Consider the following 24,679-nt stretch of genomic DNA (forward strand, 5'->3'; position numbering starts at 1 on the left):
ATTGGGTGTATGTGAGGGAAATGTGTTTGTTTCGGAACTTGCAATTGGTGTTCTGTGATGTAATTGCAAATTATGTGTGGGTGGATGCAATACTCGGGTGGGTGTTTTGCATTTGGAGGCTGACCATAGGGACCAGGGATCTAGATTGTGATGACATGTTGGCTGGGGAACATGAGTTGCACATGGGTGGGGGCCTGCTGGCAGGTGCCCCACAGTGCTGGGGGGTGGGGGTGGTGGGGAACATGAGTTGGACATGGGTGGGGGCCTGCTGGCAGGTGCCCCACAGTGCTGGGGGGTGGGGGTGGTGGGGAACATGAGTTGGACATGGGTGGGGGCCTGCTGGCAGGTGCCCCACAGTGCTGGGGGGTGGGGGTGCTGGGAGACATGGGTGGGGGCCTGGTGGAGGCTGCCCCTGCACTGCTGGGGGGTGGGGGTGGTGGGAGACATGGGTGGGGGCCTGCTGGCAGGTGCCCCACAGTGCTGGGGGGTGGGGGTGGTGGGGAACATGAGTTGGACATGGGTGGGGGCCTGCTTGCAGGTGCCCCACAGTGCTGGGGGTGGGGGTGGTGGGGAACATGAGTTGGACATGGGTGGGGGCCTGGTGGAGGCTGCCCCTGCACTGCTGGGGGGTGGGGGTGCTGGGAGACATGGGTGGGGGCCTGGTGGAGGCTGCCCCTGGTGGCTGGGGGTTGGGGGTGCTGGGAGACATGGGTGGGGGCCTGGTGGTGGTTGCCCCTGCACTGCTGGGGGGTGGGGGTGGTGGGGAACATGAGTTGGACATGGGTGGGGGCCTGCTGGCAGGTGCCCCACAGTGCTGGGGGTGGGGGTGGTGGGGAACATGAGTTGGACATGGGTGGGGGCCTGCTGGCAGGTGCCCCACAGTGCTGGGGGTGGGGGTGCTGGGAGACATGGGTTGGACATGGGTGGGGGCCTGCTGGCAGGTGCCCCACAGTGCTGGGGTGGTGGGGGTGGTGGGAGACATGGGTGGGGGCCTGGTGGAGGCTGCCCCTGGTGGCTGGGGGGTGGGGGTGGTGGGAGACATGGGTGGGGGCCTGGTGAAGGCTGCCCCTGCACTGCTGGGGGTGGGGGTGGTGGGAGACATGGGTGGGGGCCTGGTGGAGGCTGCTCCTGGTGGCTGGGGGGTGGGGTGCTGGGAGACATGGGTGGGGGCCTGGTGGAGGCTGCCCCTGGTGACTGGGGGGGTGGGGGTGGTGGGAGATATGGGTGGGGGCCTGGTGGAGGCTGCCCCTGGTGGCTGGGGGTGCTGGGAGACATGGGTGGGGGCCTGCTGGCAGGTGCCCCACAGTGCTGGGGGTTGTGGGTGGTGGGGAACATGAGTTGGACATGGGTGGGGGCCTGCTGGCAGGTGCCCCACAGTGCTGGGGGGTGGGGGTGGTGGGAGACATGAGTTGGACATGGGTGGGGGCCTGGTGGAGGCTGCCCCTGCACTGCTGGGGGGTGGGGGTGCTGGGAGACATGGGTGGGGGCCTGGTGGAGGCTGCCCCTGGTGGCTGGGGGTTGGGGGTGCTGGGAGACATGGGTGGGGGCCTGGTGGTGGCTGCCCCTGCACTGCTGGGGGGTGGGGGTGGTGGGGAACATGAGTTGGACATGGGTGGGGGCCTGCTGGCAGGTGCCCCACAGTGCTGGGGGGTGGGGGTGGTGGGGAACATGAGTTGGACATGGGTGGGGGGCTGCTGGCAGGTGCCCCACAGTGCTGGGGGGGTGGGGGTGCTGGGAGACATGGGTTGGACATGGGTGGGGGCCTGCTGGCAGGTGCCCCACAGTGCTGGGGGGTGGGGGTGGTGGGAAACATGAGTTGGACATGGGTGGGGGCCTGCTGGCAGGTGCCCCACAGTGCTGGGGGGGTGGGGGTGGTGGGAGACATGGGTGGGGGCCTGGTGGAGGCAGCCCCTGGTGGCTGGGGGGTGGGGGTGCTGGGAGACATGGGTGGGGCCTGGTGGAGGCTGCCCCTGCACTGCTGGGGGGTGGGGGTGTTGGGAGACATGGGTGGGGGCCTGGTGGAGGCTGCCCCTGGTGGCTGGGGGGTGGGGGTGCTGGGAGACATGGGTGGGGGCCTGGTGGAGGCTGCCCCTGCACTGCTGGGGGGTGGGGGTGCTGGGAGACATGGGTGGGGGCCTGGTGGAGGCTGCCCCACAGTGCTGTGGGTTTGGTGGGAGACATGGGTGGGGGCCTGGTGGAGGCTGCCCCTGGTGGCTGGATGGTGGGGGTGGTGGGAGACATGGGTGGGGGCCTGGTGGAGGCTGCCCCTGGTGGCTGGGGGGTGGGGGTGCTGGGAGACATGGGTGGGGGCCTGGTGGAGGCTGCCCCTGGTGACTGGGGGGGTGGGGTTGGTGGGAGACATGGGTGGGGGCCTGGTGGAGGCTGCCCCTGGTGGCTGGGGGATGGGGGTGCTGGGAGACATGGGTGGGGGCCTGGTGGAGGCTGCCCCTGCACTGCTGGGGGGTGGGGGTGGTGGGAGACATGGGTGGGGGCCTGGTGGAGGCTGCCCCTGGTGGCTGGGGGGTGGGGGTGGTGGGAGACATGGGTGGGGGCCTGGTGGAGGCTGCCCCTGCACTGCTGGGGGGTGGGGGTGCTGGGAGACATGGGTGGGGGCCTGGTGGAGGCTGCCCCACAGTGCTGGGGGGGTGGGGGTGGTGGGAGACATGGGTGGGGGCCTGGTGGAGGCTGCCCCTGGTGGCTAGGGGGTGGGGGTGGTGGGAGACATGGGTGGGGGCCTGGTGGAAGCTGCCCCTGCACTGCTGGGGGGTGGGGGTGCTGGGAGACATGGGTGGGGGCCTGGTGGAGGCTGCCCCTGCACTGCTGGGGGGTGGGGGTGGTGGGAGACATGGGTGGGGGCCTGGTGGAGGCTGCCCCTGGTGGCTGTGGGGTGGGGGTGGTGGGAGATATGGGTGGGGGCCTGGTGGAGGCTGCCCCTGCACTGCTGGGGGGTGCGGGTGCTGTGAGACCTGGTTGGGGGCCTGGTGGAGGCTGCCCCACAGTGCTGAGGGGGTGGGGGTGGTGGGAGACATGGGAATGGGGCCTGGTGGAGGCTGCCCCTGGTGGCTGGGGGGTGGGGGTGCTGGGAGACATGGGTGGGGGCCTGGTGTAGGCTGCCCCTGGTGACTGGGGGGGGTGGGGGTGCTGGGAGACATGGGTGGGGGCCTGGTGGAGGCTGCCCCTGGTGACTGGGGGGGTGGGGGTGGTGGGAGACATGGGTGGGGGCCTGGTGGAGGCTGCCCCTGGTGGCTGGGGGGTGGGGGTGGTGGGAGACATGGGTGGGGGCCTGGTGGAGGCTGCCCCACAGTGCTGGGGGGGTGGGGGTGGTGGGAGAGATGGGTGGGGGCCTGGTGGAGGCTGCCCCTGGTGGCTGGGGGGTGGGGGTGCTGGGAGACATGGGTGGGGGCCTGGTGGAGGCTGCCCTTGGTGACTGCGGGGGTGGGGGTGGTGGGAGACATGGGTGGGGGCCTGGTGGTGGGTGCCCCTGCACTGCGGGGGGTTAGAGTGCTGGGAGACATGGGTGGGGGCCTGCTGGCAGGTGCCCCACAGTGCTGGGGGTTGTGGGTGGTGGGGAACATGAGTTGGACATGGGTGGGGGCCTGCTGGCAGGTGCCCCACAGTGCTGGGGGGTGGGGGTGGTGGGAGACATGGGTGGGGGCCTGGTGGAGGCTGCCCCTGCACTGCTGGGGGGTGGGGGTGCTGGGAGACATGGGTGGGGGCCTGGTGGTGGGTGCCCCACAGTGCTGGGGGGGTGGGGGTGGTGGGAGACATGGGTGGGGGCCTGGTGGTGGGTGCCCCTGCACTGCTGGGGGGTGGGGGTGCTGGGAGACATGGGTGGGGACTAGAGGAGGCTGCCCCTGGTGGCTGGGGGGTGGGGGTGCTGGTAGACATGGGTGGGGGCCTGGTGGAGGCTGCCCCTGGTGACCGGAGGGGTGGGGGTGGTGGGAGACATGGGTGGGGGCCTGGTGGTGGGTGCCCCTGCACTGCTGGGGGGTGGGGGTGGTGGGAGACATGGGTGGGGGCCTGGTGGAGGCTACCCCTGGTGGCTGGGGGGTGGGGGTGCTGGGAGACATGGGTGGGGGCCTGGTGGAGGCTGCCCCTACACTGCTGGGGGGTGGGGGTGCTGGGAGACATGGGTGGGGGCCTGGTGGAGGCTGCCCCTGGTGGCTGGGGGGTGGGGGTGCTGGGAGACATGGGTGGGGGCCTGGTGGTGGCTGCCCCTGCACTGCTGGGGGGTGGGGGTGGTGGGGAACATGAGTTGGACATGGGTGGGGGCCTGCTGGCAAGTGCCCCACAGTGCTGGGGGGTGGGGGTGCTGGGAGACATGGGTGGGGGCCTGGTGGTGGGTGCCCCTGGTGGCTGGGGGTGCAGGGGGGCATGCGTTGGTGGGCAGTAGTGCAAGTTGACATGTGGGTTGGCTGGTGGGCATGGCCATGGTGGATGGGGTGCCTGCAGGACATGTGCTGGGTAGGCCCCTGTGGTGTGAGCCACCTGCAGGGGCCGTGGAGGGTGTAGAGGGAACACCTGGGAGGACCCACACGTGCAATTCACGTGTGCTGCTCCCGGCGCACCCCTGTAATACACGTACCCTGATGAGATCGCGTGTGTAACTTCCCGCGCACCCCTTGAATACACTTACCCCGCTCAATCGCGTGTGTAACTTCCCGCGCACCCCCGAAATACACATACCCCGCTCAATCCCGTGTGTAACTTCCCGCGCGCCCCCGAAATACACGTACCCCGCTCAATCGCGTGTGTAACTTCCCGCGCACCCCCGAAATACATTTACCTCGCTCAATCGCGTGTGTAACTTCCCGCGCGCCCCCGAAATACACGTACCCCGCTCAATCGCGTGTGTAACTTCCCGCGCGCCCCCGAAATACACGTACCCCGCTCAATTGCGTGTGTAACTTCCCACGCACCCCCGAAATACACGTACCCCGCTCAATCGCGTGTGTAACTTCCCGCGCGCCCCCGAAATACACGTACCCCGCTCAATCGTGTGTGTAACTTCCCACGCACCCCCAAAATACACGTACCCCGCTCAATCGCGTGTGTAACTTCCCGCGCGCCCCCGAAATACACGTACCCCGCTCGCACAGGCCCAATTGCTGTATGTTGCCACTTTTGTGATGCGCTGGGACTCTACCGCCTGCCTTCGTGTGGCCGTCGTGTTTCAGCTTGTGCGTGTCTTTGGCTGTGCGTGGTTTTGCCCTATTCGATTCCATGAATACGTGTGGTTCGAGTGCGTGTGGGCGTTCCGTCTGCTTCCCTGCAGTACATCCCCAGTTACGCCCTTATTTTCGCAGTTCCCCATTCCGCGCGTTACGCCCCGTGTCCCGCCCACTTTCTGGTGTATGCGCCGAGGTTGTGCGCTTTCACTGTGCGCGTCGCGCACGCCTTTCGGGATGTTGCAGTGACTTGTGCGCCATGCACGGGTTTGGCGCACATCCCGAGGTGTACACGCGCAGGGACTTCCATGAATCGCACGCGTGCGCCTGTTTTTTTCCGCTTGCGCCTGCTTGTGCGAAGATTTTCGGCGCACGTTTGTTCCATGAATCGGCCCCTAAGTGTCTTATCTTGTCCTGTGAACCTGATTATGAAAGTGAGAACTGAATGGCATCGTCGCCTCATTTCCCACTGTGATGAGAGGGGGGCGCAGGGGATGTCTTAGAAACTCTGCAGAGGCCGTGGCTAGAATATTTTTAAAGGGCCAATCTGCCGCACTGAAAAATAATTGCAGTGCATTAAAGCATAATCCGTGACGTATATGCGCACTTGAGGGCATAGTATGCTTTGTGCCTTGCTACCTTCTTGAGGTAGGGATATTTGTGACTTAGCAGAAGTGAATGAAAGTGCTGTGCGCATAACTGGAGGAAAAACCAAGGTGTGGTTTGTCAGGTTCAGTAAGACTGACTCCCCTGTCCAGTCCAAAAAGTGTGCCATATCAGGAGTCGATGTGTGGAACTATGGAGATCATTTGTAGGCCTCTACTAAGTCTGAAAGGAAATTGGTTTAATCGCTACTTGCAGTCTCATGCATGAGTTCTTGGAGCTGGGGCGTCTCCATGTTTGGTTATGAGTGAAATCCACTGCATGTTTTCAGTATGTTCCCCAAAAATACAAATTGAATGCATTGAAGCTAAATTGGAGTTATTTGCATAGTTTGTGCTTGTATGGAAAACCTGGTGTGATGTTTCTCTGTACGGTCATAGTTAGAGACTGAAATGAGAGGTACAATTTCAGTGAATACTGCCTGCTCATGCACATAATTTGAAGGACAGATGGTAATTGTTTGTTTTGATGTTATATCGGGTGATAAGATATTTTATTTTATTTGTATTGCGCTCCTACACAAGTGTTTCTGCTGTTGGTGCTAGACTAGTTTTTACGTTGCGTCTGAAAATGGAGTGCTATTACAAAAAAGGCTATGCTAATACCTGCATTGACTTCAGACTGATTGAGTGCGATCAATTGTGGAACACCTTGTTTAGAGCAGACTCAGTTGTTATATACTCATCTGCCTTCTATATTTGGAAACAATGTTTGAAATTGGTGGGATGAACAAGGCTTTCTTACGTTTTTTACCTGTTTTTATTAATTATTTATACATGAATTGCTTGGGTCTTTTTAAATGTCAATCATAATATGTTTTAATTATGTGATGTTATACTACTGTTTTTTTATTGTGTTTAAGGCTTGTTTAGTAGCCAAATTACACATTAAAGAGTAACAAAAAATAGGCTGCTAATATGCTCCCATCTAGTTGCTTCTGAGCATTTTGATGCATTGCACATAATCTATATGGTTTATTTTTTAGCTACATAAATGATTCACTAGAGCATGCTGCACTGCCAGAAATGGGCATGGTTTAGACCGCTGCAGGAAACAAAGCGAGCATCAGTGCTCCCCACCGTCTTTACTGGGACCCCATGCCATAGAATACTGGTAGGGCTCCTGAGAAGGCTCCTAGTCTCAGGAATGTCATCAATTGGCTCACCTTTATCTTGAGAGGATGACTCAGATGGAGACTTTCTTTTCTGTCCTGTTCCGTTGCCTATCAAAGAGAAATGGCCTATTCCTGCTTTTGGCCACAGTGCCTGCCTCGTGGAATCCAAGGCAAGGCAGAATGGACCCCTGAAGGAACAGCCTTCTGGGGGAAAAGCCAAGTAATGACTGAACTCCCTTCATCCCCCCTCAAAATATGTTTAAAGGTTTCGCATATATTCTGGCAGGATTAGCTTGTATAAAGCTTCAAATAATGCAAAACGGATTGAAACAGGAGGAAGGCCACTGTATGATTAACAGTACTTGTCCAAAGAAGAGAACAGCAGAAGGGAAAAAGCAGCAGACAAGGTAAAGGAGATGCGTCTGAAATGGTAACAAAGTGGAGCAAGTGACCGGCACAGCTGTAAGCAGGTGCCGTGGTGAAGGGAACAAACAGCAGGCAGGACCAGCAAGTTGGAACAGCTAATATGCAGGAGAGAAATGAAGTAGGAAAGGTAAAACAAGAGGGACAAAAACAGAAGGGGAAAATACTAGCATCCTACCCAAAATTGGATGAAGGGTTGCAACGGAGAGAGCCACACGTCCACTGGAAAGAAATAGGACGCGCAGGGCGCCATATTGAAAAAAAGATTGAAAACAGACTACACCGATAATATCAGTAGTCAGAAAAGACGTCTCACCACGTTTCTGTGTGCATGTTTCCATCGGCGCCAGATTGACCATCGCTGCGCCATGAAACCTAGCCCTCAAACGCCCTGCTCTGTTAATCCATTAATGGGATCTGTGGAAGTGAGTTAATGGTTGCTTTACTTCTTTGGAAGAAGATTGATGATGTTTGGGTTGATTATTTTACGTTCGTATCATGGATCAGAACTGGATAGTTGTCCAGATGCTGCAAATGGATGAAAATTCAATGGGGAGGCATTGTCTAAGTTAAGGTCTGGGCCCACAATGAGGACTGTTACAGTTGAATGGTGACCTGACCGGATCCTGTGATGGGCAGAGGAATAATTATGTGCATAAAGCAATGAACAGAAACGTTAGGATTATAGCTTAGGTCCTAGATTGGGTCCATTTAGCAACCTATCCCTGTGGCCCTCAGTTCTTGCAGGTGCGGGCAGGACTGGGTCAGTGATCTTGGAGGTGAGAATCAGTCATCCGTGATGGTAGCGGGGGTCATTGATCCTGAAGGTGATGTCTTTGTTAGGGCTTCCTTATCAAGTTCATAGTTCATCCCTAAGTGGAGAGAGGCATTGACCGTGGGGATGGCAATACCTCTTTGGTGCAAGGCAGTGGGAGAGGGTGCTGATCCTCGAGATGCAGTGGCTCTTTGCTATGTGGTGCTTTGATGGTCCTGCATGTGACAATCGGAAGGGATTTTAAATGAAGAAAAGCCTGAAAGAGGTCTTATATCTTTTGGTTAGTGTGTTTCTTGGATTTGTATGGGATCACACTCCAATGTGGGTGTTTGAGACTGCGTGATTAGGTGTTAAAATTGGATACCTTGGAATGGGAGGAGTGAATGTACTGCTAAGACACCTGTTTTCGTCCAAGTGATCGCTTTAATGTGCTTCACTTCCATTAACATCCACTAGTTGTGCTAGTTTGACTACAAAGGGTTCAAAAAGTGTGCTTGTCACGTGTAGAGGGATCTTATCAAGGTGGTGATATGATGATATGATATGGCATTTATAACACGCCTATACACAAGTGTTTCGAGGGGTGAAATCTTAGTGTTTGCAGCGGCAATGAGGATCTTGAAGTCCTATAAAGATGGATATGTAAACAGCAAAGAGATTGCTATGAGCGGTTTTTAAGACTAACCACCTATTCACTGGTTTCAGAGAGATGCATAGGGTTTGGGCCTGAGCATTCTCTTCCTGATCTGTTCTTGGTCAAATGGAGTGATGGAACAGAATGATACTTCTTAAGCTCACAAGTTTTGAATGGATGAAATAAATAATGGTTGAAGGCAGAAGAATATGAAGAAATGTATCAGTCCTACTAGAGCTGGAGGGGGGCCTGTTGTACGGAACTTAATGCAGGGATCTATGTGATTACTACGACCCCCAGAATTCCGACAGCTGAAAATGCTGACTTTTAAAAGAAATTATTTTTTTGAAACCCCCTTACTCCGCATACATATGCGGGGGAGACCCACCCCCGCAACCCCTCCATACTACTATTATGTCCCATACCCCCACCCATATATGTGTGGTGTAAGGGGGGGTCGGGAAAAAAATCAGCATTTCGGGAGTCGGAATTCTGAGGGTGACATTTTGGGCCATTACCTGATGGGAGCAACCTGCCAGTGGCTCGAGAAAGTTGGAGAACACCATTAGGTTTTGCATCTATAGATGTGATTCAGTCCATCACGTCATTGTTTGACGTTTCGAGGATGCAGAGTGTGGGACATAGGACATATTGGTAAGGAGGGAACATTTCCTGAATTGAGGGAAAAGGAAGACAGTGGTTGTTGGTGTTGGTGTCTGTGACTTAGTATGTAGGTGGATATTGAAGCAAGAGCTTGAGAAGTGGAGCTCACGTACGTTACTATGGGAGATATGTGCCCACCATGCAGCAGTTACATGGGAGGTGGGGCAGGTGAAATCTATCCCTCCCAGGGAAGGAGGAGTGGAATGATCCACCGGGCTGGGCGACACTAGACATATGGTCAGAAGCATGGGCACCTAAAGAAATTGTAGGCAAGACAGCGCCATTGCAGAAAATTGTGATACCTGATTTAGCTGCAAGCTGTGCCACATTCAGCAGAGAAGACAAACGTCATCTTCCCCTGTTTCCAGATCAATCGCTGCTAGGATTTCTACAACTAGCTGTAGATCTCTGAAATATAATGGGAGTATTAGCCCAGAATCCAAGAACTTGTAAATCAAAAAAGTGAAACAAACATATAAAAATTGGGCGACAGGCAATCAGGCCCTATGTTATCAACAGGACGCTGAGAGCATGCTACACGCCTTGCGAAATTAAGATGCCCGCTAATTCTGGCACTTGATGAATAACATGGAACAGTCCCAGTCCGAAAATAGAATATCATCAGTGTCACGGTTTTATTACATGGCACACTCCAGCCAGGGACTCCTTGCCCGACAATGAATGTGGCGTACAATAAAGCGCTTTTTATTTTTAATAAACAGGTTCTTTTCTGTTTGAGTAGGCCTCCAACCTGTCTGGCACCCAACCTCCACAAACACCCCATGTCACAATGGACCAGGAATCAGGCTGTTGTGTATCAATTTATTATTTAATGAAGAAGGAAAATCAAACAATTTTACAACCACTAATGTTGTGGTACACAATTGCACTAATCTCTACAAAATAATTTGCTTAAGATATCCTGATACTATTCTCACAATCTTTAATGTCAACAGAGAAAAAGATCAATTTTAGAAAAAGATAACACCAACGGTTTAGCACTCCCCCTGCAACACTCGCCCCCAAACATTAGCTAAGTTAATTCCTTTGAATGGAAGGCAGTGGCAAGGGATAGAGAGAGAAAATCGGATTTGGAGTAAAGCCCACCACCCCAAGATGGGAGGTCAGCAAAGAAAGTGAAAACCCGTTTTCGGAGCAAAACGGCAGAATTGGATTTTGATTATTACTCACAACGGCTAGGTGAAAGAATGAAAGGAAATTTGTGTTGCTTACACTTGGGGAGATAATGAAGTTTAGAGACTACTATTCAGCACACCAGGGCAACAATAGAAATAAAGTAGGAAAATCGGTTTGGAAGGAAGCAAATGCAAAAGGAAATATACAATGGCAAATGGAAATTAGTTTTACATAGGATTTACAATGACTGGCAGCAAAAGAAAGGGGTTTATCTCAGAATAGGAAAATAGGTTTTCACTGACAAGGGCAGAGACACATAACAGATAGACTTGTAGGCAAAAGGGATTGCTCTCAATAGGACTGCTGGTTGAGTTTTTTCTAGGACAGATGCAAATAGGAATTCTGCACACAATACACAGACAAGCTCAGATTTCAGTTACAAGGAGACTTATTCTTTTGAGGCAACACATTAATGACTATAATAATTAAAGAAAGACACCAGGGACAAGGTGGTTAATTTCGAATGTCAACCAACTTGGACTGTGAATTTCAATGGCGGAATTAATTGATTTACCTAAAATATGCTAAGGATTTACACAGACACTGAGAGGTTTACCAAAGGGAATATGCAAACATACACAGGCTAAAGACAGATTCTTCTATGGGACGGTGACTGAATTACACTGGCAATTTGGGGCTTTCAATGGGATCTTCAATGGGGGAATTATTAGGTGCAATGCTACAGAAAGGAAGGGCTTACGCAATTTAGGGCTAGGGTTATTTGCTACTTACAAAGTAAGCCTTGCTTTGTGATTCTGGAAAGCCAGCCAGATCTCAGAGCACTCTGGACAGCTAGGCAAGCAGTCTGGCCACTGCACTCTGCCTTGGCTTGGGATTTCTGGACAGCTAGCTGGATCTCAGGTCCCTCTGGACAGCTAGGCAAGGGGTCTTGTCTGTACACTCAAAGATGGTATGGTTCAGCCGACTCCTCTCTGTTCCCCTTCTCCTATCTCCCTGGATTTTTTGTCTCTGACCTATTACAGTCCCCCTTATATAGCACAAATGACATCACTCACTTTACAAACTAGGGGGGAGTACTCTGTAATTACCCCTACCGCTCGGATAGGACAATTTACCATTCCTTTCTCCGCCCCCTGGCATGATTGGTTCAAGGGGAGAGAACACCATCTGTCGGTTTGCATTTTATTACTATTCTTTGTTCTCTTGGCCACTTTTTGACAAAAAATAGTTATGTCTCCTAACTTCATAATTCTACTAGCCCCTGACATATGAACTAGTTATGTTGTTTTAGTTGCTTACAGGGAATTCAGTAAGCCAATCGCCAACTGCGCACGATGTAGCATGGCCTGGTGCCACATTTATGTCCTTTTCACAAAATGTATACCAGTTACAACTCTGCAAATGATCAAGCATGTTCATAATTTCCTTCTCCATCTTTCCACCAATTGTCATATTTGTCACATTTTTAGACCATCCAGAAAACCGTTCTAACAAGCCTTTACAACCGCCTGGAAATGACATAAAAACATAGCAGAAAACAAAATTATTTCTTATTCTAATTACTGCGGAAAATGCCTAAAAATGAAATCAGTCCTTTAATGTCAATTGGGAGGATCTGTCCCCCTCTCTGGGAGGGGCGCTTCATCCCCCACAGCCAGTGACCAGAGATCTTCATGACCCCCTTTGAAGTTGTCAGTTTGTTCTTGGGAGTGAGTGCAGGAAGGAGCTCACACTTCCTCAAGCTTTAGCCACACTTGCTTTCTTTGAAATCCTTGAGCCCCTGCCTTTAAGTCTGGCAGAGCAGGGTATCATGACTCCCTCAGTAACATCATGTTTGACTGTGGGATGGTTCACTGGTAGGCGCGACTTCCAGTGGAAAGCGGGGCTTTTACTTGTGAAGTTTCCTCCCTTAGCCCAAACTGTTTTTTCCGATATTATGAGCCTCTTCAAAGGTGATTGAAGTCTTGTGGGTGGAAACATAATGTAAATTGCTTAGTCAACCCCCCCATAGCATATTTCCCACACATTTCAATGCAAGCAGTGCTATCCTTTCACTGTGGTGTTTTAAAAGTAATTTTTCTTTTTCACGCGTGTGTAAGCCGTTTCTGCGTCTAATGTTTGAAATCCTGTCTTGTATGTCATAGGATTCTTTCATTTCTTCTTTTGGGAGTGGGTTTCCATTTGCTGTTGGGCCATTGACAATGAGTGGTAGGCCCCCTTCCACGTGGTTCTCAGATTTGACTTGAACAAAAGAAAAAGCCAAGACATTTTTTTTGCAGCATTTCAAGGGCTGCTGTTCAAGTGAAATGGAAATTAAAAGCCGTGTCGGGTTGTAATGTTGAAATCATTGCCCCTCATGAGAGTTAAAAGTAAAACAAGGCCATTTTTGGATGCAATGCATAACTTTTTCTCATTCAGGTGAAACAAAAGCACGCAGGGCCATTTTTGGATTATAGTGTTCAACTGCTTCTCCAGCATGGGGTCTAGCATGGATTCACATGCTCATGAATATTCCCCGTCGTCAGGCTGGGAATCCTTGGTAAAGAAAAAACCAGTATCAGTTTAGTTTCTGATCTGTCTTTCTTAGTAGTAACCAATCACTGATCTCTGGGTCATACTGCCCCCAGCCAATGAATGCCCTCTCCCTAAGCCCCGCCTCTGGCAGCCATCCTCATATTTTTACTGCACGCTCAAGTGTTGGGAGTCCTCGTGTTTAACTCTCGAGTTTTTTGCTGCGTTTTCATGTTTTTTCAAGAGATTTTCTCATTTTTTTGGTTTAATCGAGCCTCAAGCTCCACCGTTTCTACTTCCGATAACGGGGACCCGTTACGGAATTCTTCTACGCCCCTCAAGGGTGACTTTTTCGTCGAGTTTACACTTTTTGGAGGATTCCAGAAGATCTGCGGCCTACCTCAACGGACATGGCCCAGGACAAGGGAAGCTCGACGCCCGGATCCAAACTGTTCAGGTGCTGCCCTGGATGCGGATTACAGAACGTTTTCAAGGAGGACGAGCATTTGCGATGTCTCTACTGCCTTCATGAGGACAAGACGCACGTGGATAAAGACTGTGCGTTCTGCAAGAACCTTTCAGAACGGACCAAACAAGATTGTCGTTCCCGCCTCGCCGCCTGGCTGGAGAAGGTCACAGCAGGTGAGAAGGCGAAGAAGAAGTCTGAGCGGGCTTCTAAGTCCTGTGAGGGCGCCCCGGCGACGGGGGCCCAACAGAAGGCCAAGCACTGCGAGCGCCGAAAGGTCGGGCTCTTCGGTTGCCAAGCAGGGCGCTACTTCCCCGGTACGTTTGACCACGAGCCAGCGCTCTGTGTCAGGGAAGAGGAAGTCCGAGAACCTGTGTAGGCCGCTGGAGCGGACCCGGTCGATCTCGAAGGGGGAGCGAGGCGCTAACCTTCCCTCCAAGGTGAAGGCCCAGGATGCACCTAAGGTGGTGAGGGCTTTGATCCACCCAGCAAAGGCCTCTACCGAAGTGGTCGCTGTGACCCTGGTGAAGCAGGCTGAGACTACGCCTGTGGAAACGCCCTCTGGGCCCAGAGTATCCCTGCCACCGTGGAGGGAATCCTCTTTCCAGCCCATCGCTAAGACCCCCGTGAAGCCCGTGGCGGAAAAAGGGGGGGGCGGTGGCCATTACAGACTCGGAATCAGCCTCTGACGAGGAACTGGTGGAAACCGAGAAGGGCCTCAACGAAAGGTCCATAGGCCTCAACGAGAGGTCCTTGGGCCTCAACGAGAAGTTTTTAGGCCTCAACGAGAGGTTCGAGAAGGTTCGATCCCAGGGGGCGGTCCCTGCTGACGTGATCGAAGATATCGACGACGACGAACAGGGCCCAGTGCAGTGGCCATCCCGTCCGTCGCAGCCATTGCCCGAGCCCCAGGATAGCTCGGCGGCCATTTTGTTGGCAATCCAATCCTTATGCACCGAGATAAGGACGAGATTATCACAGACCCCGACGGAGGATCCAGACCCAGGCTCGTCGGGAAGCCCTCCGAACAAGTGGAGGAGAGTCCACCCCGCTCCGCCCTTCGTGATACAGCGACGGGAACTGACGATGATGGCGGCGATGACACAGCGGACCTCCCGTCATCACCCCACCCACCCCCGCGGGCGTCTCCAGGCGATGAAATTGGCTCTTTCCACGCCATGATAACCAGGGCATCCGAGCTCTTCCAGCTCTGCCCTGAAGAACAGAAAAAGGAGGGGTTTCTGTACCAGCGACAAGAGGCCAAGAGAAAGAATGTCCTCGCGGTGCCTTTACTTGACGACATCTGGGACGAGCGGCTTGCTGTCCTCAAGAACCCTTCCATGGCACCAGCCAAGAGGGACAGGTACGAGAAGAAGTACCGAGTCCCCGATGCCGCTCCCTTGTGCTCAGGGCCCAGCCCACGTTGGAGTCTGTCGTCTCGGCAGCGGCTAAGAAGAATGCAGCGGGTGCGGCGGGTCCAACTTCCACTTCCCTGCCGGACAGCGAGGGCAAGAAGTTGGACTCTATGGGACGACTAGTCATCTCGTCGGCGGCGACGATGATTAAGGCGGCCAATGCCTTAGCGATCGTGGCCCGCTACGACAGGGAGCTCTGGTTCAAGATAGCTCCCCTGCTAGACTTCCTGCCTGATGACAAAAGGGCGGAGGCCCTAGAAATTCTGCAGGAAGGCGAGGTGGCGTCGGATCACGCCTTAACGGTGGCAACGGACATTGCCGATACTGGATTTCGCCAACTGGGCCACAGAGTTTGCCTCCGACAACGAGGATGGCGCAAGGTGACAGACTTTCGCCAGGACGTCCAGACCAGGGTGTTGGACATGACGTTCGACGGCAACAACCTTTTTGGTAAGGCGGTGGATGAGTCCCTACAGGCCATCAAGACCGACTCAGAGACGGCCCGGGCCCTCGGGGTGCTTCAACAGCGACGGCCCTTTCGGAGCTCCGGAGGCAGACAGGGTGCCTCCAAAGGATCCAGCGGTGGCTCCTTGACTTACCACCAGGCGGCCCGCTCCTCTTCCCAGGAGGCCTACAGAGGTCACGGCAAGCAAGGGGGTTCCCGCCGCCGTCGCCAAGGAGGACAAGCTGGCAAGGCCGACTCCAAGCAAGACTGACCTGGCCGGGTTGTCCGTCGCCCACCAAAGCAGCCCGGTGGGAGGCCGGCTGACGAAGTTCGTCAGCGTGTGGGAGTCCATCTCCACCGCTTGGTTGCTCACAGAGCTGGGGTTCACCATCAACTACCCCAATTCCCACCTGGTTCCATCGCAGATAGCACTGTTTCTGGGAGCGAAGCTCGATACAGTGGGGCAATTGGCCTCCCCTTCAGAGGAGAGGACCAAGACCATCCTGGGCAAGGTGCGGCGCCTACTAGCCACGGACGTGGCCAGGGTGAGGTCCATCAAGTCCCACCTCGGGATGATGTCCTCATGCATCTATCTTGTACCCCTTTACAGACTTCGGATGCGTCCGCTACAGGAGTTCCTCGATGCCCGCTGGCTTCAGGCGAGGGGCTGTTTCGGGACAGCATCCCTCTCGACGAGGAGTTCCGTCGGGCGATCTTATGGTGGGGCATCCATGCTCACCTCACGACAGGCACAGAATTTCAAATCCCGGCGTTTCAGGAGACGGTGACGACAGACACCTCTCTGGAGGGTTGGGGGGTCCACACCGGAGACCTCCACGCAAGAGGCCTTTGGCTCCTGGAGGAGAGGTCTCTCCACATCAACATTCTGGAGCTCCGAGCAGTGTTCTGGGCTCTCAAGTCGTTTCTTCCGTCCCTCAAGGGCAAAGTGGTGAGGATCTTCACCGACAACACCACCACGATGTTCTATATACGGAAGCAAGGAGGCACCAGATCCCCAGCCCTATCCAAGGAGGCCCAGGATCTGTGGCACTGGTCCGTCGCCAGGGGATGTTTCTGGTTCCCTTCCACCTGGCAGGAAGAAAAAACACCATCGCGGACTCACTCAGTAGGGAGCTGCGCTCGTGCCACGAGTGGGAACTGCGCCAGGACCAAGTGGATCGACTCTTCCAACGATGGGGAAAACCCCAGATCGACCTGTTCGCGACGGCGACGAACTCCAAGTGCCAGAGGTTCGCCAGCAGGTTCCCACAGCCGAGGAGCATGGGCGATGATTTCTCGTTCCCTTGGGATGGCCTGTTTCTATACGCGTTCCCTCCGTTGCCGTTGCTGCTCCGCCTCATCAACCAGCTCAAGAAGTCCAGGTGCAGGATGATCCTCGTTGCACCGGCATGGCCGAGGCAGTTCTGGTTCCCGGACCTTCTGGACTTGTCATCGTCCCCACCAGTCAAGCTGCCGGCGGACGCTGATCTTTTCTCCAGAGAAGGAGGCGCCATTCTCCATCACGACCCACAGTCGCTGAACTTGCAGGCCTAGCTCCTGCAGCACTAGAGTTTAGAGGGTACGATATCCCTGCTGATTGCAGAGAGGTTCTTGCAAAGGCCAGGGCGTCCTCAACTCTCAAGTGTTACGGTCATAAATGGAAGAGTTTCTCTGTCTGGTGCCGTGCACAGAAGATTAACCCTCTGCGGATTACGGCCCCTCAAGTGCTGCCGTACCTACTCTAGCTGGCCAAATGTGGACAGGCTCACGACTCCATAAAAATACATCTGGCTGCCATCTCCTGATATACCAGGACTACGGGACGGGCGTCCTTGTGGTCTCATCGCCTGGTAAAGGAATTTATGAAGGGACTATTCCGATCATTCCCGCCGGTGAAGGACCCTGCCCCGGCGTGTGAGCTTAATGTGGTGCTGACCAGGCTCATGGGAGCCCCATTCGAGCCTATGCATTCGGCACCTTTGAAGTTCCTGTCATGGAAGACAGCGTTCCTCGTGGCCATCACCTCTGCACGACGAGTTGGAGAGATTCAGGCCCTGTCTTGCAAGCCTCCATACTTGACTTTTCATGACAGGAGGGTAGTGCTGAGGACGCACCCCTCCTTCATGCCCAAGGTGCCGTCGGACTTCCACCTCAACGAACCCTTGGTGTTACCAGTTTTCTTCCCGTCGCCTTCGACGCCGGCCGAGAGGACTTTGCACTCGCTGGATGTAGCTAGAGCGCTGAAGTTCTACGTGGACCGCACAAAGAGTTTTCGGAAGACGTCACAACTGTTTGTGAACTTTGGGTCTGTGAATCAAGGGAAGGCTCTCTCGAAGACTTCCATTTCCAGATGGCTCTCCGGCTGCATCATGCATTGTCACCGGTTGGCAAACCGACCGCTGCCCGGCCGTCAGAGAGCCCATTCGACCAGAGCGATCGCTGCAACCACAGCGTTTCTGTCTGGTGTGCCCCTGCTGGGCATCTGCAGGGCTGCTACGTGGAGGTCGACGCACACCTTCACAAGATTCTACTGCGTCGATCGGGACTCCAGGGAGGAGCCCAGGGTCGGCCAAGAAGTGCTGCGCATCCTGTTCACTTAAGGTGAGCCTGGTGAGGAGGTAAGAGATGCTTAATGTTGAGTTGTTGTATTGCTTAATGTTGAGCCTGTTGCCACCTCCCGTGGTTATGCATGTGTATACTGCTATGTATTCTTTTATTCATGAGCATGTAAATCCATGCCAGACCCCATGCTGGAGAAGGAACAAGTTACTTACCTGTAACTGTTATTCTCCAGCATGGGTCTGGCATGGATTCACATGCGAACCCTCCCACCTACCCCTCTGCGGCTCTTCACTTGGTCATACTGCCACTTGGCGTGCTACCAAATCTGAGGATGGCTGCCAGAGGCGGGGCTTAGGGAGAGGGCAGTCATTGGCTGGGGGCAGTATGACCCAGAGATCAGTGATTGGTTACTACTAAGAAAGACAGATCAGAAACGAAACTGATACTGATTTTTTCTTTACCGGGGATTCCCAGCCTGACGACGGGGAATATTCATGAGCATGTAAATCCATGCCAGACCCATGCAGGAGAACAACAGTTACAGGTAAGTAACTTGTTCCTTGCCACTCATGTGATAGGGAAGCACAGCAGAGCCATTTTTGCTGAAGTTTTTCAGGTGAAAGGGATTTCTGTCTAGTGCCTTTAAATGCACCCCACATCAGTCTCAGAAAATCAGTGGGTATCTCATTTTGGCACTGTGTTCATCGATCACATGGGAGTGGTTAATAACCTGACTGCACCTACAGCAGATAGTAACTGGCCCTGTCAGTATAGAGCGACTCAATTTTAGAAATCATCCCTAAGATCAGCTCTTCACGGGTGCTTGGCCCCATCAATCGTTCGAGCATCCTATTTAAGGGGGACCCGGACACCTGGGCTTCCATCCTGTCCCTTTTATATATGAACTTGGCAGCGCCTTGCACCTTTCCCTTATCTGTTTTTTTGTTTGTATGTGTATTTATTTGTATTGCGCACCAGACCCAAAAGTATCAGGGCGCAGAAGTTACAAGGAAGTTCACAGCTTAGGTTACAGGAATAAATTAGACATGGCAAGCAAATATGGAACAAGTCAGGCAAAAGGTAGCAATTACACGTCATCACAAACAGAGATAAGAGCACGAACATGAAACATGGTGGCAGCATCTTAGAGGACTATGTACAGTGTGGTGAGGGAGACAGGCCTTAGTGGTCTGTTGTCTTGAGCCAGTTAATGCAATTATATCTAAAGTTCTGGTATCATTGATCCGCACGGTGTGAGGGCGGCAAGGAATTCCATAGTTGGGCCACTTTGACGGGAAAGCTGCTGCCCCCAACCTTTGATAGTTTAAACCTGGGAATAGCGAGGCAGTTAGTGTTGATTACTCTAGAAGGTCTAGTTGATGTCCTTCTGTGGAATCTCTCAGAGAGATAGGTGGTTGGTTCACTGCCTGCCTACTCCCAATTATTAAAAGAAGCTCACGTGATGATCCACTAAACTATTGCCCTATAGCGATTCTGGACACAGATAGCAAGATATTTTCATCCTTCCTACCACAGCACCTGGAACAGTGGCAAAAGACAACTGGCAGAATTCCGCAATGCAGACTGGTATTCGCAAGCATTACTGTGCCTCCTTAAATGGTTTCATTTTTTAGGCCACCCTCAGCCAGGTATGGCAGAAGAAACACAAATCAGTTTATTTGGCCACAACAGAGCTCTCAGCTGCCTTTGACGCAGTGGATCTAGGTCTATTGTGGGCAAAATTGCAGAGATGGGGGAATCCCATACAGCTTACTTCGGCTAATTATTGGCTTACATAACGATTCCAATGTTATTATTGATCATAAAGGATGATTGTCCTGCAGCATCCTAACATCTGTACTTGAGTGACATCTGGGACTATTTAAACTCGACAGCATTGGCTACTCCTACAATCCATAATTTAAAACCTATTTGGCTTGCATATGCTGACGATTTTTACATTTTTGATCTTACCCCGATTGGCCTACAGCGCCTCTTAACTGCATTTTTAAAGTTTTCTTTGGCCCATAACCTTAAAATCATTGCCAAAAAGAAAATAAAAATACTACACTGCACCAATACGAAAAAAAACAAATCCTTTACTTGGGGTATTGATCAGAAAAAGTCAAATGCTTTGTATATTTCGGATTTCCCATCTTTGTCAAACAGCACAAGTGCTTGTTGGGGACTGGCTGTCGGCTCGTGGGACGGCAATTTCAAATCAGCTGCTACGGGTTGACTCTAGATATGGCAAATTCTCTATTCTACCCTATGTGAAATTTTTACATAGGAAAAATAGTTCCAAAAATATTATACGGCATAGAGCTTTTACTATTGGGGACCCTGGACTTAGTGTCAATTATTGAGGGGAGGTTGTGGAGGAAGGTATTGCAGGTATCGCCTGCCACACCCCTTGCTGCAATTTGATACGCGTTGGGCCTTTATTCTCTTAAAAGTAGAGCCCACTGGAAATACTTATCTTTTTACTATAAAATGCTATGTCCATTGGGCACACCCTCTTTATATATGGAACTTAACACCATCCTCACGGAGCAAGGCGATTCATTTCTGTGTGAATTCACAGTCTTCGGTAAGCAAATTCTTGGTAATCTAGGGTTTCTACTGAGTGATTTTGTATATAATCCAATGAAGGTTAAAACAATCCTTTACAGTCAAGATTGGGCTCTCACGATTAACACCTTTCACTCCTATGAATCATTGAAACAATTGAGACTCGACTTCAAATCAGCTGGAGTCCTTTCTCCATATATCACTATTTACCCGCAACGAACCATCAGACGTCTGTGTATTCGGTTTAGGTGAAACTCAATTCATAACAGGATCAAAAAATACCTCAGAAATGGAGGGCTCCTTCATTATAATACCTTGCTAAATGAATGTGGCCTCAGTCACTTTTGCAATTCGCCTACTTCAATTGAGTCTCTGAAGAATTTAGATCTATTGTCCTCATCTTCTAAGTATTCGAGAATTACACTTCGGGTGATTTTCAACAACTTTGGCCCTGATGTCCAATGATTCATTTTGTCACTTTTGTTTAGCTGGGCGAACCACCTCATTGGTTCTGGCGGTTACTGGCTTTTTTTAACATTGTTGAAATTGGAGTGAGATGCCAGTGTCAATAGCTTTTTTTATTCAACATTTAGCATTTTCTTTTCATGTTTTCTTTTTCCTGCACGATATTGTATGCTATTTTATTTAGTAAGTTAAGTCATTTTGCTAGAAGTGTTATTATCGCTGTTTTTTTATTATGGAAAATTAATGAATTCCTGTTTTTTAAAGATTCTTATCTTGACAGTTAGTTTATATGTTAATATGAAATAAAAATGCATATGTTTGATTTGTTAAATGTTATTGTATAACCGTAACACAAAATAAAAAAAAACTAGCTGTAAGCTCTCATCTTTTCTGAAATTCTCGGCATCCTAAGGAAGACTGCCAAATCCCAAGCATTGAAATTCTACTCTATTCACCCAACTTATACTTTTAATACACCTTTTCCAGTGTTGGTTATTTTCCACTTGTTTAATTTTGAATAGCTTCTAAAACACAGCTAGCTTTTCATTCCCGCTATGTTCTTCCTTGGCCACAGTAACGTGGCAGCTAGGAGAATTCCTGGCCCCCAGATCTTGCCTTTATTATCAACAAAAAACTTTTAATGAAGGGCCATAAGCTTGCCCTTGTCAATACTTCTCTGAAATAACAATGTTCAACTTGAAGAGGCCTGTACATTTCAGATCCTGCTACAATCACCTGCCCAGAGGCAATGTCTGGTCATAAAAAACCTCAATGCTTGATCAAGAAAGGTCACACTGTGGCCAACTTTCCTTCACACTTTTGGCAATTGAAAGGTACTTAATAATTCTTCCTTATTATAAGAGAGAGCCTATTGTAAGGACTTGGCAAAGGGGAGGTTGCTGCCCAGACTTACTGGACCTTTCGTCTATCTTGCACACCATCAATTATGAAATGCTTTTGATGGATGCGGGCATGAGGGGTTTTTGTCTCAGCCTTTACCCATTTGAGATCCTTGCTCCTTGTCTTTTTCCCATAGGTGATTATTAGGTTCTGACATCAATATCTGGTCTATGGAGGAGCCCTCCATTTTTAATTGTTAACAAGTGTCCACTTGAAATCAAAAGTCTCTCAAATGGACATTCCATTCATACTCTGATAACACCCAATTTGTGGTCTTTGTGAATTGTAATTAAGGCAAGATTGATAAAGGCGGGCCAAACCACTGCTTGTTCCCTGCCCACCTAAGTGCTAAGCCAAGTTACATTTAAAAAAAGCTTGCTTATCCTTAATAAAAACAGGTGCAAATTCTTGCTATGGAAACAGCCCAGTCCTAATCCATTGCACCTGTATATCCCTCAAACCTTCGTACGGCCCGAGTGCTCAGTAAGCGGGAGCACACAACAAGCACTTCGGTTCTTCTACTACCTGACACTAATCACCCCTCCATTGCCTGTCCAGCTGATTCATCACCTCCGCATCTCAGAAGACAACACAATGGCTCTAAAAAATGATGTTAACCAAAAGACCAAATTACACTTCCCCCAAAGCTAATTTGGAACTGTGCTCCTTTATTTGGCATTAATCTGAACACATGCCACATCAATATGACTGGATATGCTCGCTGAGTGAGCATCTCCAAGGTCATGCACTCTCTAATACGGCCAATATTATGTCGATAGTGCAAGCGCTTGAACTAAATCCCATGCAGGACCCCCACCAATCTTTCTGAGCACTGGCAGAAACAGGATGCAGGTTCCCCAAGTGCTTAATTTGTAAATAACTAGGTGTGAGGGCTAAATACATTTCTAGCATGCCTGTGCCACATCCTGTTGGCATCTCGTTGCCCACGCACACTGCTGCTCCACTCACTTCAACATATTTGACGTTACTATGTGTGATTTACAAATACCAATAAAAATAACCTAACATAGTAGTTGTATCTTGAAATGATGCACTACATTTTTAATTGGTTCTTTAAAACATCATTTCCCTCTGATTCTGTGGGTAGCATGTGGCACATTTTGATGGTTTAGCCACAGGAAATGGAGTAACATTGCTTTTTTCTTCTAGTAAAGTGATGGCTAATAGCATACAAAACCATCACTGAACTGGTGAATTGGGCTATCAAACACCTTCACAAGGTCTTCCACCGAGTACAGATACTCGTCCTTTTGGCAGTGGTCATTTCCCTGGCCTGGCCCCTCTGGTGGTGCTCTTGCCTGGTGACTGGTCTGTTGTTGTTCTGTTTGTGCTGGGTGCCCCTCTGCCCTACTAATGCCACTGACCAGTCATGTGCCAGTATGTGTTTGAGACTGGCACAAATGGGAAACCCATTGATGGCTAGCCACCAAAAGAAAAAGGGGGAATACCTATCTAAGCATGGCCCTTCATGTGCCCAGCCTGAGGACCTGCACGAAAAAAAGTCTCATACTGACACTGACCCATATACATGTGTGTGCCCAGCTGCCCGCTGAATTAGTGAGTTGCACCTGCTACTGGGGCTGCCTGGCTGCTGCCCGCACCTCACCCTAGAGCCAACCACCCTGCTGCAGCAGCGCTGGGAGTTATTTCAGTAGGAGAGACGCCCCAATGTCATGGAGGCTGATTACAGCATTGCCTTGACCTGCCAAGCGCTGTCACCTTCTGCTCATTGTTATTCATGAAACCAGATAACTAGCACAGAAGAGCTGGTGCAGCCAACAGTGTTGCTTGCTGTGTGGCTAATACAGACTGGCAGTTAAAAAACGAAGCACCCCATATTAATTAAATTGAACCTTAGAGAATGTGCCGCTGCTCAGAAATAAGTCCTAGGGATCATCCGTAGCAAAACAGCCCTACAAATTAAGCCCAGTTTCACACAATAACAATGTGTCTGCTCGTAGAATGTACTGAGTTTAGTGCAGCCTCGATTCCTAAACTACAAAGGCACTCCGCCGTCTTTGCAGACTGGTGCCAGATTTAATCTTGTACGCGCAGTTGGACGGAGTGGTCAGATGCCCTCTGTGAGGGTGCACTGTGCTCGCTGCAGACTGGACAGTGCCCGGGCATTCTACATCAGCCTTTTAATCAACTGCAGCAAACTCTTCGAAATGGAGCAGCTGATGGAGACACAAACTCTGGAACAGCCCCATAAGCCACAATATTATAGCTAATGGACAAAACTCTGTGTTCGACGTGGCAGTAGATTTGGAATGAATTATGTGTTTTTGTGGGCAGTGGTTCTGGTACTACTCAACCTGCTTCACAACGTCCCAAATGCGGCGACTTAGAGCCACCTCTTTCTATCAGTGCCAGGAAATTCCTGATGCAGTATGTGTGTACATTTCCATTTGTGTTCCCAAATCAGCGCCTTTTCAGTTTTATACCGCTCTCGCCCATGTTTTTCAGAGCCCACCACCTATTTTACGGACAGGGTCGGCGTTAGTGGCAGTAGCGCCCTGGGCGAATTGGCGCCCCAGGTCAACAGGGGTGCCACACTTTTTTTCAAACTCGCTCCGGCGCCTGGCAGGGAGTTAATCACTGGAATGAGGCGCTCATACTAATGCACGAGCGCCCTATTCCAATGAAAACCACTGAGCACCTGCGTTGGACCAGGGAGGTAATCATCTGAATAGGGTACAGCATCAGCACCCTGCTGTTATTAAAT

At 51.7% G+C, this 24,679-nt stretch overlaps 1 protein-coding gene across 1 annotated transcript in view; it reads left to right on the forward strand.

Moving 5' to 3' along the window:
- RABGAP1L (RAB GTPase activating protein 1 like) overlaps positions 1-24,679 on the forward strand; it is a 3,056,406-nt gene that overhangs the window by 2,140,103 nt on the left and 891,624 nt on the right. The gene's annotated exons all lie outside the window — the stretch shown is intronic.

The sequence above is a fragment of the Ambystoma mexicanum genome, chromosome 1q (assembly GCF_040938575.1).
Source record: "Ambystoma mexicanum isolate Mex_15411 chromosome 1q, UKY_AmexF1_1, whole genome shotgun sequence".
In the NCBI taxonomy this organism is placed as follows: Eukaryota; Metazoa; Chordata; class Amphibia; order Caudata; family Ambystomatidae; genus Ambystoma; species Ambystoma mexicanum.